The sequence below is a fragment of the Rhincodon typus genome, unplaced genomic scaffold (assembly GCF_021869965.1).
Source record: "Rhincodon typus isolate 14 unplaced genomic scaffold, sRhiTyp1.1 hic_rhity00003209, whole genome shotgun sequence".
NCBI classification, from domain to species: domain Eukaryota; kingdom Metazoa; phylum Chordata; class Chondrichthyes; order Orectolobiformes; family Rhincodontidae; genus Rhincodon; species Rhincodon typus.
In genome coordinates this window covers 7,076-19,571 of record NW_025968847.1, presented here as the reverse complement: position 1 = coordinate 19,571, position 12,496 = coordinate 7,076, and the positions used below count along the sequence as shown (strand labels likewise).

Here is a 12,496-nt window from a genome sequence, read left to right as displayed (position 1 = left end):
TGTGAATACACTATCCTAAATGCTTTCACTTTACATGCTCATCTCTTCTGTGGGGCCTTTTGAACGTCTTCTCAAATCCCAAGTAAATGACATCCACTGCCTCCTTATCAACTCTAAATGTTGCATTCTTGAAACATACCAGCAGATTTGTACAGCATGATTTCCCTTTTGTAAATCCACACTGACTAACTCTGTCCAATCCTGTCACAGTTTTCCAGTGTTAGGCTAACCGGTCAATAATTCCATATTTTCTGTTAACCTTCTTTTTTAACTAGTAGCATTACCTTAGCCACCCTCCAATCCATAGGAATTGTTCATCTTGAAAGATGACCATCAATTTCCTCTATTTAGACTCAAGCCCCTATTTTCAGAATACATCGGCTTCTCAGGCCAAATAAAAACCGAAAGAACTGCGGATGCTGTAAATCAGGATCAAAAACAAAGTTGCTGGAAAAGCTCAGCAGGTCTGGTAGCATCTGTGAAGGTAAAAACAGAGTTAACGTTTCGGTTCGAAACAGTAACTGTTTTTTCCTTCCCAGATGCTGCTAGACCTGCTGAGCTTTTCCAGCAATTTGTTTCTGTTATCTCTCAAGCCAGTTTAAGTACTCTGGCTGTAGATTACTAGGTGCTGGGATTTGTTGGCTTTTAATCCCATCAATTCCCCCAACACCATTTTCCTACTCGTACTGATTTCCTTCAGTTCCTGCTTCCGATGTGTTCCCCAGCATTTTAGAGATATTATTGGTGTAATCCTTTGTGATGACAGAACCAAGATATGTAGTTAATTGGTCTGCCATCTCTTTATTCCACATTATAACTACCCCTGTTTCTGATTGTAAGGGATTTGTTTTCATTAATCTGTTTTTCTCTTCATTATATCTTTAGGAACTTGTATAATTTGTGTGTATATACCCCAGAAACTTACTCTTACTCTTTATTTTTCCCCTCTTAACCAATCCCTTCGTCCTGTTTTGGTGAAATATGAACTGCTCCCAGTCTTCAGATCTGCTGTCCTTTTTAGCCAATTTGTACCCCTCTTCCTTGGATCCAGTGCTGCCCCTAATGTCTCTGGTTAGCCATGGCAGGGCCACCTTTCCTGTTTCATTTTGTGTCTGACAGGAAAGAACAACAGTTGTAGTTCCACCAAGTGCTCTTTAAATGTTTGTTATTCCTTTAAAGTTATATTCCCTAATTTATCGTAGCCTGATCACGTCTCATACCATTGTAATTTCCTCTGTTTAGATTTTGGTCCCTTGTCTCAGAATCAACTCTTGTCGCGTTCCATCTTAATGAGGCGTTTTATCACTGAGTTCTTCTTTCTCCCACAAGCGGCCTCACACGGCTAGATTGCTAATGATTCCCTTCACATTATACAATTAATATTTTGAAATTATAGTTGCCACAGTCTCAGAAGACCTGAGGACTGCTCTGTCACTTGGGGACCGAGAGAGAGAAGGCTAATGTGCTTTAACGTGAGGGTCAACGTGCCTCAGGCAGGCAAGGTTAAGAACGTGGGATCTTCATGGTGACCTCAGGCAGTATGTGAATTGAGTACATGCTGTGGGCATCACTCTGAATTGCAAATCAGCCATCCAGTTAACTGAGCTAACCCACTGCCAGCCATTACACAATATGCAGTCGAGATGGCCTATCTCCATTTGGGCCCTCAATGTATTGATCCTAGAATGTGTATGAGATGGTTTTTTGGAATTTCTTCTCTATGGTATTGTTACTGAGTTGACTTGCTCAATCTATGTGCAGCTTGAAGTCACCCACAATAACCAAGATACAGGAGCAGAATTAGGTCATTCGGCCCATTGTTTCTGTTCCACCATTTGATCATGGCTGACCTGTTTCTCAGCTCCATTCTCTTGCCTTCTGCTTTTTCCCGTACCCTTGATCCCCTCACCAAACGAAGAACCTATCTATCTCTGTCATAAATACACTCCGCAGCCCTCTACGGCAGTGAGCTCTACAAAATCACCAGTCTCTGGCTGAAGAAACCCCTCCTCATCTCCTCAGTTCTAAAGGGTTGTCCCTGTACTGTGAGACAGTGCCCTTGGGTTCTCGTCTCTCCTACCAGTTGTAACATTTTCTCCACATCCATGTGTCTAGGCCTCTCAGTATTCTATAAGTTCATACAGTTGTAGTCATACAGCATGGAAACTAGACCATGCCGACCATGTGCTGAAACTAAACTAGTCCCACCTGCCTGCGCTTAGCCCATATCTCTCTAAACATTTCTTATTCATGTACTTATCCAAACGTCTTTTAAAAATTGTAATTGTATCCGCATCCACACAGGAGCCACTCTCTGTGTAACAAAAAGTTGCCCTTCATGTCTTTGTTTTTCTCCTCTCGCCTTAAAAAAGTATGCCCTCTCGTTTTGAAATCTCCCACCCCGTGGAAAAGATACCTGTATTCACCTTATCACTACCCCTTAAGGGCAGGACTTGTACAGTTAACGATAGGGCCCTGGGTAGTGTTATACCTGAGTACCTTTCCACTTAAGATGGTGCTGTAAGTGGCAACTTGTAAACTTTTCACTATACTTGTGAGTATGTATGACAATAAAGCTAATTCAGTTTGATTTTAAACATGCCCCCTAGTCTTGAAATCCCCACCTAAGAGAAAGGACACCTGCCATTTGACACCCCTCAGGATTTTTATGAACCTCCAAGTTCAACCTCAACCTCTTGTGCCCTGAGAAAGAAGTCTGAGCCTATTCCGCCTGTCCGCATAACTCAATTTCTCTTTCCCCAGCAACATCCTGGTAAATCTCTTCTGAACCCTCTCCAGCTTACTAATATCCTTCCTTTAACAGGGTGACCAGAACTGGACGCAGTACTATCGATGAAGCCTCACCAGCATCTTGTACAACTTCAACAAGATGCCCCAACTCCTGCACTGAAAGGTCTGAGCCTATGTTTATGTGTACGTGTAATGCAAACTTCAAAGAATTAGGTAACTGAAACCCAAAATGTCTCTGTTCTACAGCACTATCCAAGGCTGTGTAAGTCCTGCCCTCCCTTTGCTTAGAATTAGAATCCCGATGGTGTGGAAACAGGCCATTCTACCTAACAAGTCCACACGAACTCTCTGAAAAGCATCCCACCAGACTCTCATTTTCTGAAGAAGGATCCAGACCCGAAACGTCAACTTTCCTGCTCCTCTGATGCTGCTTGGTCTGCTGGGTTTATCCAGCCCTACACCTCTCTGTCCCTATAACCCTGCATTTCCCATGGCTAGTCCACATAACCTATGCATCTCAGGATACTACAGATGATTTAGCGTGGCCAATCCATCCAACCTGCACATCTTTGAACCGTGGGAGGAAGCACACGGAGACACAGGTAGAATGCACAAATTGTACACAGACAGTTGCCCGAGGCTGGAATCGAACCCAGATCTCTGGCTCTGAGAGGCAGCAGTGCTAACCACTGAGCCACCATGCTGCCCTAAAATGCAATAGCTTGCACTCCATCTGTCATTTCTCAGCCCATAAACCCAATTGATCAACATCTCTTTGTAATCATAGATAACCTGTCCATGAAACCATAAGTTTTGGTGTCATCAACAAACTTACTAACCATGCCTTCTATATTCTCATCTATATCACTTATATAAATGAAAAACACAAGGGGACCCATCACGATCTCTGTGGAACACTGCTGGTCACAGGTCTCCAGTTGAATAACATCCTTACACCACCACACCCTGTCTCATGTCATTAAGTGAATTAAATAACCAATTGGCAAGCTCACTATGACTCCCATGTGAGCTAACTTTACAAATTTGTCTACTATGCGGAACCTTGTCAAGGGCTTTACTAAAGTCCAAGTAAATAATGTCGACTGCTCTGCGCTCATCAGTCTTCTTGGTTACTTCATCAAAAAAGCTCAATCAAATTTGTGAGACCTGATTTCCCTCACACGAAACCATGCTGACTATCCCTAATCATTCCTTGCCTCTCCAAATGCTATCTTTCCGTATCACCTCCAACAGCTTACCCACAGCCAAAGTCAGACTTATTGGTCTATAATTCCTAGGCTTCTCCCTACATCCCTTCTTAAACAAAGGCAAAACTTTAGCCACTCTCCAGTCACCTGGCACCTCACCCATATTTATAGATGATACAAATATTTCCGCGAGGAGCCCCGCAATTTCCTCCCTTACTTCCCACAATGCCCTGGGATACACAAGATCAGGTACCAGAGAATTATCCACCTTTATATTTTCTAAGACCTTCAGCACTTCCTCTCCTGCAAAGCAAACTGTTCAAAACATCAATATTTATTTCCTTGAGTTCTCTCGCCTCCTTCAGTCCAACTTGTCCATGTCGACCAGGTTTCCCAAACTGAACTGGTCCCACTTGCATTTGATCCATACCTCTCTCAACCTTTCCTATTCATGTACCGATCCAAATGTCTTTTAAATCGTGTGAGTGTACCTGCATCTACCACTTCCTCTGGCAGTTCACTCCATTTAAAAACTATTCTCTGTCTGAAAATGTTGCCTATTGTTTCCCTTTAAATCTTTCTCCTCCTTAATGTACTCTCTAGTTTTGGACTCCTCTATCCAAGAGAAAAGACCGTTGCTGTTCACCTTATCTTTTACCCCTCAATTTTCAAACCTTTACAGAGTCACCCCTCAACCTCCTATGTTAGAGTGCAAGAAGTCCTAGCCTATCCAGTCTCTCCTCATAACCCAAACCCTCCAGTCCTGGTGACATATATGCTGTAAGTGTAGCATGTAGCCACACAGAGTAGAACGTCAATCCAGCCGCGAGAAGCATCACCTAGTTTCCATTTCTTTGGCCCTTGGTCAAATAGTTTAGCAACAGGAACTGTCCAGTTTCATACATGGAGAGTGAACATTTGGGCTAGCTTTCTCCACAGTCAAAACTGATGTGAAATAGTTATTTCATATCTCTCCCATCTGCCGAGTTTCAACACAAAGACATCCTCCTTGATCATTAAGGTGCCCAACTCTCTCTCCAGTTGCTCTCTTGCTCGATATGTACTTGTTGAATCTCTTTGGATTATCCTTAGCCTTGGCAGATAAAGTTAACGTATGCCCTCTCTGCCTTTCTGATCTCCATCTTAAGAAATCCTCTACACTTTTTATACTATTCAAGAAGTTCATTTGAACCTAGTTGTCTATCTCTAATATGGTTCTTTTTCAATCTTGACTAGCGCCTCAATATCTTTAATAATCCATTGTCCTCTAATCATACCAGCCCTACCTTTGGTCCAACTAGACCATGCCGAGCATAATTCCAAGTTAAACTTGCCCCACCTGCCTGCTCCTGGCCCATATCCCTCCAAACGATTCCGAGTCATGTACTTATCCAGATGTCTTTTAAATGTTGTAATTTTGCCCACATCCGCTACTTCTTGAGGAAGTTCATTACAAACATGAACCACTCCTCTGTGTTTTTAAAAAAAAAAAAAAAAAAATTGCCTCAAGTCTTTTTTAAATCTTCCTCTTCTCCCCTTAAAAATACATTCCCTCGTCTTGAAATCCCTCACCCTAGGGAAAAGGCACCTGCCATTTACCTTATCTATACCCGTCATGATTATATAAATGTCTATAAAGTCACCCCTTCAATTTCTGGACTCCAGTGGAAAAAGTCTCAACCTATCCAGCCACTTCCTTATAACTCAAAACCTCCATTCCTGGCAACATCCTGGTAAATCTTTTCTGAACCCTTTCCAGCTTAATGATATCCTTCATATAACAGCCGATCAGAAGTGGACACATTACCCCAGAAGAGGCCTCACCGACGTTCTGTACAAGCTCAACATAACATCCCAACTCCTCTCAAACGTCTGAGCAATGAAGGTAAGCAGACTAAACACCTTCTTAACCACCTTGTCCACATGTAATGCAAAAATCAAGCAATGATGCATATGAACCCCTAGGTGTCTCTGTTCTACAACACTATCCAGGGCCCTAATTTTTATTGTACAAGTCCTGCTCTTGTTTGTTTTACCAAAACGCAATAACTTGCCCTTATCTAAATTAAACACCACCTGCTATTCCTCACCCCATTGTCTCAATAGATCAAGATGTCTTTCTAATCTTGGACAGCTTCTTCACTGTCCGCTACGCTGCCTATTTTGGTGTCATGTGTAAACTTACTAACCATGCCTTCTATATTCTCATCTCAATCATTACATAAAATGTCAAACAGAATTGGACCCAGCACCAATCCCTGTGGAATACCGCTGGTAACAGGAGTCCAGTCTGAAAAGCAAACCGCCATCACCAGTCCCTATCTCCTGTCATTAAGGCAATTTTGTGTCCAATTGACAAGCCTGAATCACCCTGAATCCCATATGATCTAACTTTACTGATGCGTCCACCATGTAGAACCTTGTCAAAGACTTTACTAAAGTCAAAGTAAACAATGTCTACCATTCTGCCCTCAACAATCTTCTTTGTTATTTCCTCAAAAAACTGAATCAAGTTTGTGAAATACAATTTCCCCCGCATAAAAACATGCTGACTATCCCAATTGTTCCTTGCCTCTCTAAGTACATAAATCATATCTTTCACAATTACTTCCTACTACTTACCCACCACCGAAGTCAGACTCAGGTTTGTAGTTCCCAGGCTTCTCCTGACATCCCTCAAGCAAAGGCACAACATTAGCCATTCTCCAGCCATCTGGCGCGTCACCTGTAGTTGTAGATGATACAATATTTCTGCAAGGTGCCCCACATTTTCTCTTTAACTTATCACAATATGATGGAATGCATTAGAGCAGGACCTGGAGATTTAGAGTCATAGAATAATACAGTATGGAAACAGGCCCTTCAGCTCAAACTGATCCGTGCTGACCATGGTGCCCACTCAGCTAGTTCGAATTACCCAAATAAGAGGGATATTTGGTCTATACCCCTCTTAAACCCTTGCTATCTGTGGACCTATCCAAATGTTTTTTAAATGTTGCTATTGTAACTGCCTCAGCCACTTTTTCTGGCAGCCCATTCGAAACGTGCACCACTCTGCAAGAAGTAGTTGCCCCTCAGGTCCTTCCTAAATCTTTCCCCTTTCACCTTAAACCTATGACTTTGAGTTTTAATTCCCCAACCCTGGGAAAAAGACAATATGCATTCATCCTAACTATGCCCCTCATGATTTTATACACCTCAATAAGGTCACCCCCTTGTTCGCCTACGTTCCAAGGAATAAAGCCCTATTCAGGCCAACCTATCCCTCTAACTCAGACCTACTAGCCCTGGCAACAGCCTCATAAATCTTTTTTGCACACGTTCCAGTTTAACTATGTCTTTCCTGTAACAGGGTGACCAAAACTGTACGCAATACTCCAAGTGCAGCCTCACCCACGACTTGTACAACTGTAACACAACGTCCCAACTTCTGTGCTCAGTGCCTTGACCAATGAAGGCCAGCATGCTAACCGCCTTCACCACCTTGTCAACCTGTGACGCCGCTTTCAATGAACTATGTACTCGTACTCCTCGGTCTGTCTCTTCCACAACACTCCTCAGGACCTTACCATGAACTGTATAAGTCCTATCTTGATTTGATTTTCCAGAGTGCAACACCTCATACCTAACTGTATTGAATTGCATTTGCCAAACCTCAAACCACTTCCCCATCTGATCTAGATCCCTCTGTAATTTTTGATAACTTTCCTTGCTGTCAGCGATACCTCCTAGTCTTGTATCATCCGCAAACTTACTAATCATGCGTTGTACATTCACATCCAGATCATTTGTGTCAGTAACAAAGGTCCCTACCCTGACCCCAGTGGCACATTGCTCATCACAGGCCTCCAATCCACGAAACAACCTTCAACCTTCAACCATCACCCTCTGCTTCCGACCATTGAGCCAATTTTGTATCCAATTAGCGAGCTTTCCCTGGATCCCATGCGACCTAACCTTCTTGACTAGCCTGCCATGTACGACCTTGTCAAAGGCCTTACGAGAATCCATATCGACAGCATCCACTGCCCTACCTCATTTATCCTCTTGGTTACCTCTTTGAAAAACTCTGAGAGATTTGTCAGACGTGACTTCCCATGCGCAATTCCATACTGACTGTCCCTAATCTGATCTTGACTATCCAAATGTAGGTTGATCGTGTCCCTCAGTATCCTGTCCAATAACTTGCCTACCACTGATATCAGGTTCACTGGCCTGTAGTTTCCTGGCTTGTCTTTGCTACCTCTTTTAAACAATGGAACAACATTGCCCTCCTCCAATCTTACTGAACTTCACCAATGGCTGAAAATGAAGCAAAAATCTCTCGGACCCCCTGCAATTTCCTCCCCAGCCTCCCACAATGTCCGAGGATTGACTTGATCGGGCCCCGGGTATTTATACACCTTAAAGCGCCATAAGGCCGAAACACCAACTCTCTGGTAATATGTACGCATTCCAAAACATTCCCATATTTCCCTTAATTCCTTAGCAGCCACGATTCTCTCCTCGTAATGACTGAGGGGAAATATTCATAAAATCTCCCCCATCACCTGTGGCTCTACAGGATATCCATCTTAATATTTTTGAAGATGTCCATGTGAACTGCTTTCAAAAAACAGTATTTCTTTCCCTGAGTTTTCTAGCCTCCCCTTTTCTTTTCTCCACAATAAAAACTGATGCGAAATATTCCTTCAATATCTTTCTCATCTCCTGACATTCAACACAAAGGTAACCTCTTTGATCTTTACGGGGCCCTGCTCACTCTCTAGTTGCTCTCTTGCTCTTCGTGCACTTGTAGAATCTCTTTGAAACGGATAGAATTATTGTCTATTATCTTGTTCCGTACTGTCACTTCTGCCCTATTACCCAAGAGAAGCTCAAGGTTTTTTTTTTTCTCTTTCTTTAGTAGGAGCATTGACTTGTAGATCATGAAAATGTTCTTGAACACACTTAACATTATCATTCACCATCCAAACCTTCAACACTATGGCAGTCCCAGTCAATGTTTGGAAAATTAAAATCACCAACTATTACAACCTTATTCTTCTTACATCTATCTGGGATCTCTCTACATATTTGTTCCTCATTTTCCCTCTGACTGTTGGGAGGCCTATTGTACTATCCCATCAGATGATCATTCCTTTCTTATTTCTGATTTCAACCCATATGTTTTCACTGGATGATTTTTCAGAAATATCTCTTCTAGCCTGAGCAATGAAGACAAGTGTACTAAATGTCTTCTGTCTACCACTCTGTCTACCTATGACGCAAACTTCAAAGAATGACGTACCTGAAACCCTAGGTCTCTGTTCTACAACACTACCCAGAGCCAGACCATTAATTGTATATTCCTGCCCCTGTGAAGTATTACATTTTGGTAAAACAAACATTTCTTCAAATAAAATTCAGTCTGCCATTCCTCAGCCCATTGACTCAATTGATCAAGATCTCTGTAATCCAGAAGCCAGTAGGCTGTATCCTTTAATATGACAGGAATTGAACATCAATGGAAGGATGTTCTGCTTCAATTGTACAGCGAACAACAAAGACCAAATCTCGAATACCACAAGCAGGTTTTGGTCTTCCGTACAATTATTCGGAGTTTCAGAGAAAGTTCACGAGATTGAAATCTGGAATAAGTGGGTTGTCTAAGGAGGATAGGTTGGGCAAGCAAAAAGAAAAGAATGAGGCTATAACTGCTGATTAAAACAGGAAAGTCAAATGATGTGAGCCAGGATACAGGGTGTGGTGAGGTAGAATCTGTATAGGTTGAGCTTAGAAACACCAACAGACAGAATATGATATTAGTGTTGTTTATAGACCCCAAATTGCAGTAATATTGGGGAAGGCAGTAGAATGGGATTTACAAGGAAGAAAGTTATGGGTGACTTCAACCTACATATAAAATGAGCAAATCATATCAGTAGCAATATAGTAGAGGAGGAATGCTTAGCGTTCATATGGTACAATTTTGTGAATCAATACATTGAAGCAGCAGATTCGTATTGGGTAACGAGAAAAGAATAATTGTCAATCAAGTTGAGCATGGGGCCTTAAGGAAGAGTGACCATAATCGGATCAGATTCTTCACTAAGATGGAGAGTGATTATTGTTGTTTCTGAGACTAGGGTCCTGTAATTAATGGAAAGAAGATATAATGGTATGAGGCGTGAGCTAGTTGTGATAAATTGTGTATCCACTTTTAAATAGATGATGGGAGATGGTTAATGGCAAACATTGTAAGAGGGCTTGGACAAGATATGAAAATTATTCATCTCAATCTCTGGCATAAGAACAAATGGGAAACATGGTCAAACCATAGCAGAGAAAGGGAAATGAACAGCTATTAAATTTAAGGAAACAGCATACAAATTAGGCAAATAAAACAACAGACCTAAAGGTTGGGAACAGTTAAGATTTCAGCAAAGGGATTTAATAACAGGAGAAAATAAAATGAGTACGGTTGCAGGGACCATTCAAACCAATAGCACTTTTTTTTTTTTTATTCATTCACAGGATATGGGCATTGCTGGCTCGGCCAGAATTTATTGCCCAGAGGGCTGTCCAGAGTCAACTGCATTGCTGTGGGACTGGAGTAACGTATAGGCCAGACCAGGTAAGAATGACAATATCTTTCTCTGAAAGATATTAATGAGCCAGATAGGTTTTTCCTGGCGGTCAACAACTGTTTCCTGATCATCATTCAACTCGTAATTCAAGATTGATAGTAAAAGCTTAGTCAAGAAGAAAATAGGGTCTCCTCACAATCTGAAACAGGTAAATTATAATAGGACACAGTGATAGTAGGCCAATAAAATGTGTCTCAGGTTTGCAAAAAGGATAACACAAATAATGTCCCAAAATTAAGGGGATCACAGGGTCTTAATGGGAATGTGGAATTGAAAGAAATTAGTTTTAGTAGGAAAATGATATTGGGAAATCCAATGGGATTACAGGCAGATAAACCCCCAGAGACAGAACCTTCATCTCTGAGCAGCTGAGGAAGTGGCCTGAGAAATAGCAGATGCGCTAGTGGGTTATCCTCAAATTTTATAGACTCTCAGAATTCCTGTGAATTGGAGGGTAGCTAACGTAACTCCAGTATTCAAGAAGGGGAGTCAGAAAACAGGGAATGAAGGTGGGGAAAAATGTTAGGGTCCACTGTAAAAGATGGAATAACAGAGTACTTGGAAGATAATGACAAGGTCAGACAGTCAGCAGAGCCGTTTTCTGTGCCGTAGATCTCTGAGACTCTGTTGGGTATGAATTCTCTCCAAGCTACTAACCATTCATTGGAACTATATTGCTATTCCTTCAGTGTTGCTGGGTCAAAATCCTGAAATCCCTTCCTAACAGCATTGTCGGTCCACCTACAGCTCATGGACTACAGTGGTTCACAAAGCAGATCACTACCACCTCCTCAGTGGCAACTAGGTTCAGCCAGCAATGCACACAGGAATTTAAAAAAAATTATCAAGGTAAAGTGGGAATGTGGAATTGAAACCTAAATAGATCTGCTTTGACCTTTTTGAGGCTCGAGGGGCAGAATGGACTGCTGTGGTTCCTATTTCATATGTTCTCTTCTCCTTTCAAAATGCATCATCTCAGCAGGAATAGTGTCTTCCCTCGGATTTAGAAGGATGAAGATTGATTTGATTAAAATTTTCCAGATGTTAATTGAAGCTGGTCGGGGGAGGGTATAGAATGGAACTAATTCACTGGGTGGGTGCAGTTGGAGCTCAAACACCCTCCTCGCCTCCAGTAATCAGACAAGTCTCGAGTTTCTTTGTTCTGTGTGCCCGCATATCCCCGGACATCTTTCATCATCTTAGTCATCAAGAATCTGTCTGCTGCTGCCTTAGAAAAATGTTTAAAGATTCTGCATTCACTGCCTTTTGCTGAAAGGAATTACAAAGATTCTCAACCCTCTGAGAGAAAGGAAATGTTCCTCACTATTTCAAATGGACACACCCCTTACCTTTAAACAATGACCCTCTGTTCTAGATTCTCTCAAAAGAGGGACCATATTTCAAACATCCACCTGGTCAGGTCCCCTCAGGATCTCTTATGTTTCAGTCGAGTCTCCTCTTTCTTTTCTAAATTCTAGCCTTTCCTCATAAGGCAATCCACTCATTCCATGTATTAGTCAATTAAATCTTCCCTGAAATGCTTCCAACATATGAACAACGTTCTATAAGTACAGTGACCAGAACTGAACCCAGTACTCCAGATGCAAGTCTCTCGAGTACAAAGGGGGACTGCATGTGTCTAAAGGTGGTCCATGAATTCCCACTTGCTTACAGTAATGCATTTTCAGAAGCTCATATCATTTATATTTATCTAATTGCAGACTGACAAAGGTTATGGTCAGTTTGTATTGTTACACAGACAGCATTGTTGTGGTATTACTCAAACCTCGCACTCTCTCCTGGCTGTGCACAAATAATGACTGGCTTTGTAGCCAGTTCCCACAGCCTGATTTTTGTCCTGTTTTTTTTCAACTTCTGTCCTTTCAAGGAGATTAATGATCCAGGTGG

General features: G+C 41.9%; 1 long non-coding RNA gene across 2 annotated transcripts in view; it reads left to right on the top strand.

Moving 5' to 3' along the window:
• Nucleotides 1-2,823: 2,823 nt before the first annotated feature.
• The window catches only part of LOC125481707, a 13,658-nt gene continuing 3,985 nt past the window's right edge, over nt 2,824-12,496 (top strand). Inside the window, exons 1-3 of one of the 2 annotated variants that reach the window (XR_007261439.1) lie at nt 2,824-2,914; nt 5,719-5,844; nt 10,476-10,575. This is a non-coding gene — a long non-coding RNA (uncharacterized LOC125481707). The remainder of the gene's footprint in view (nt 2,915-5,718; nt 5,845-10,475; nt 10,576-12,496) is intronic. The other variant, XR_007261440.1, reaches the window with a different exon arrangement.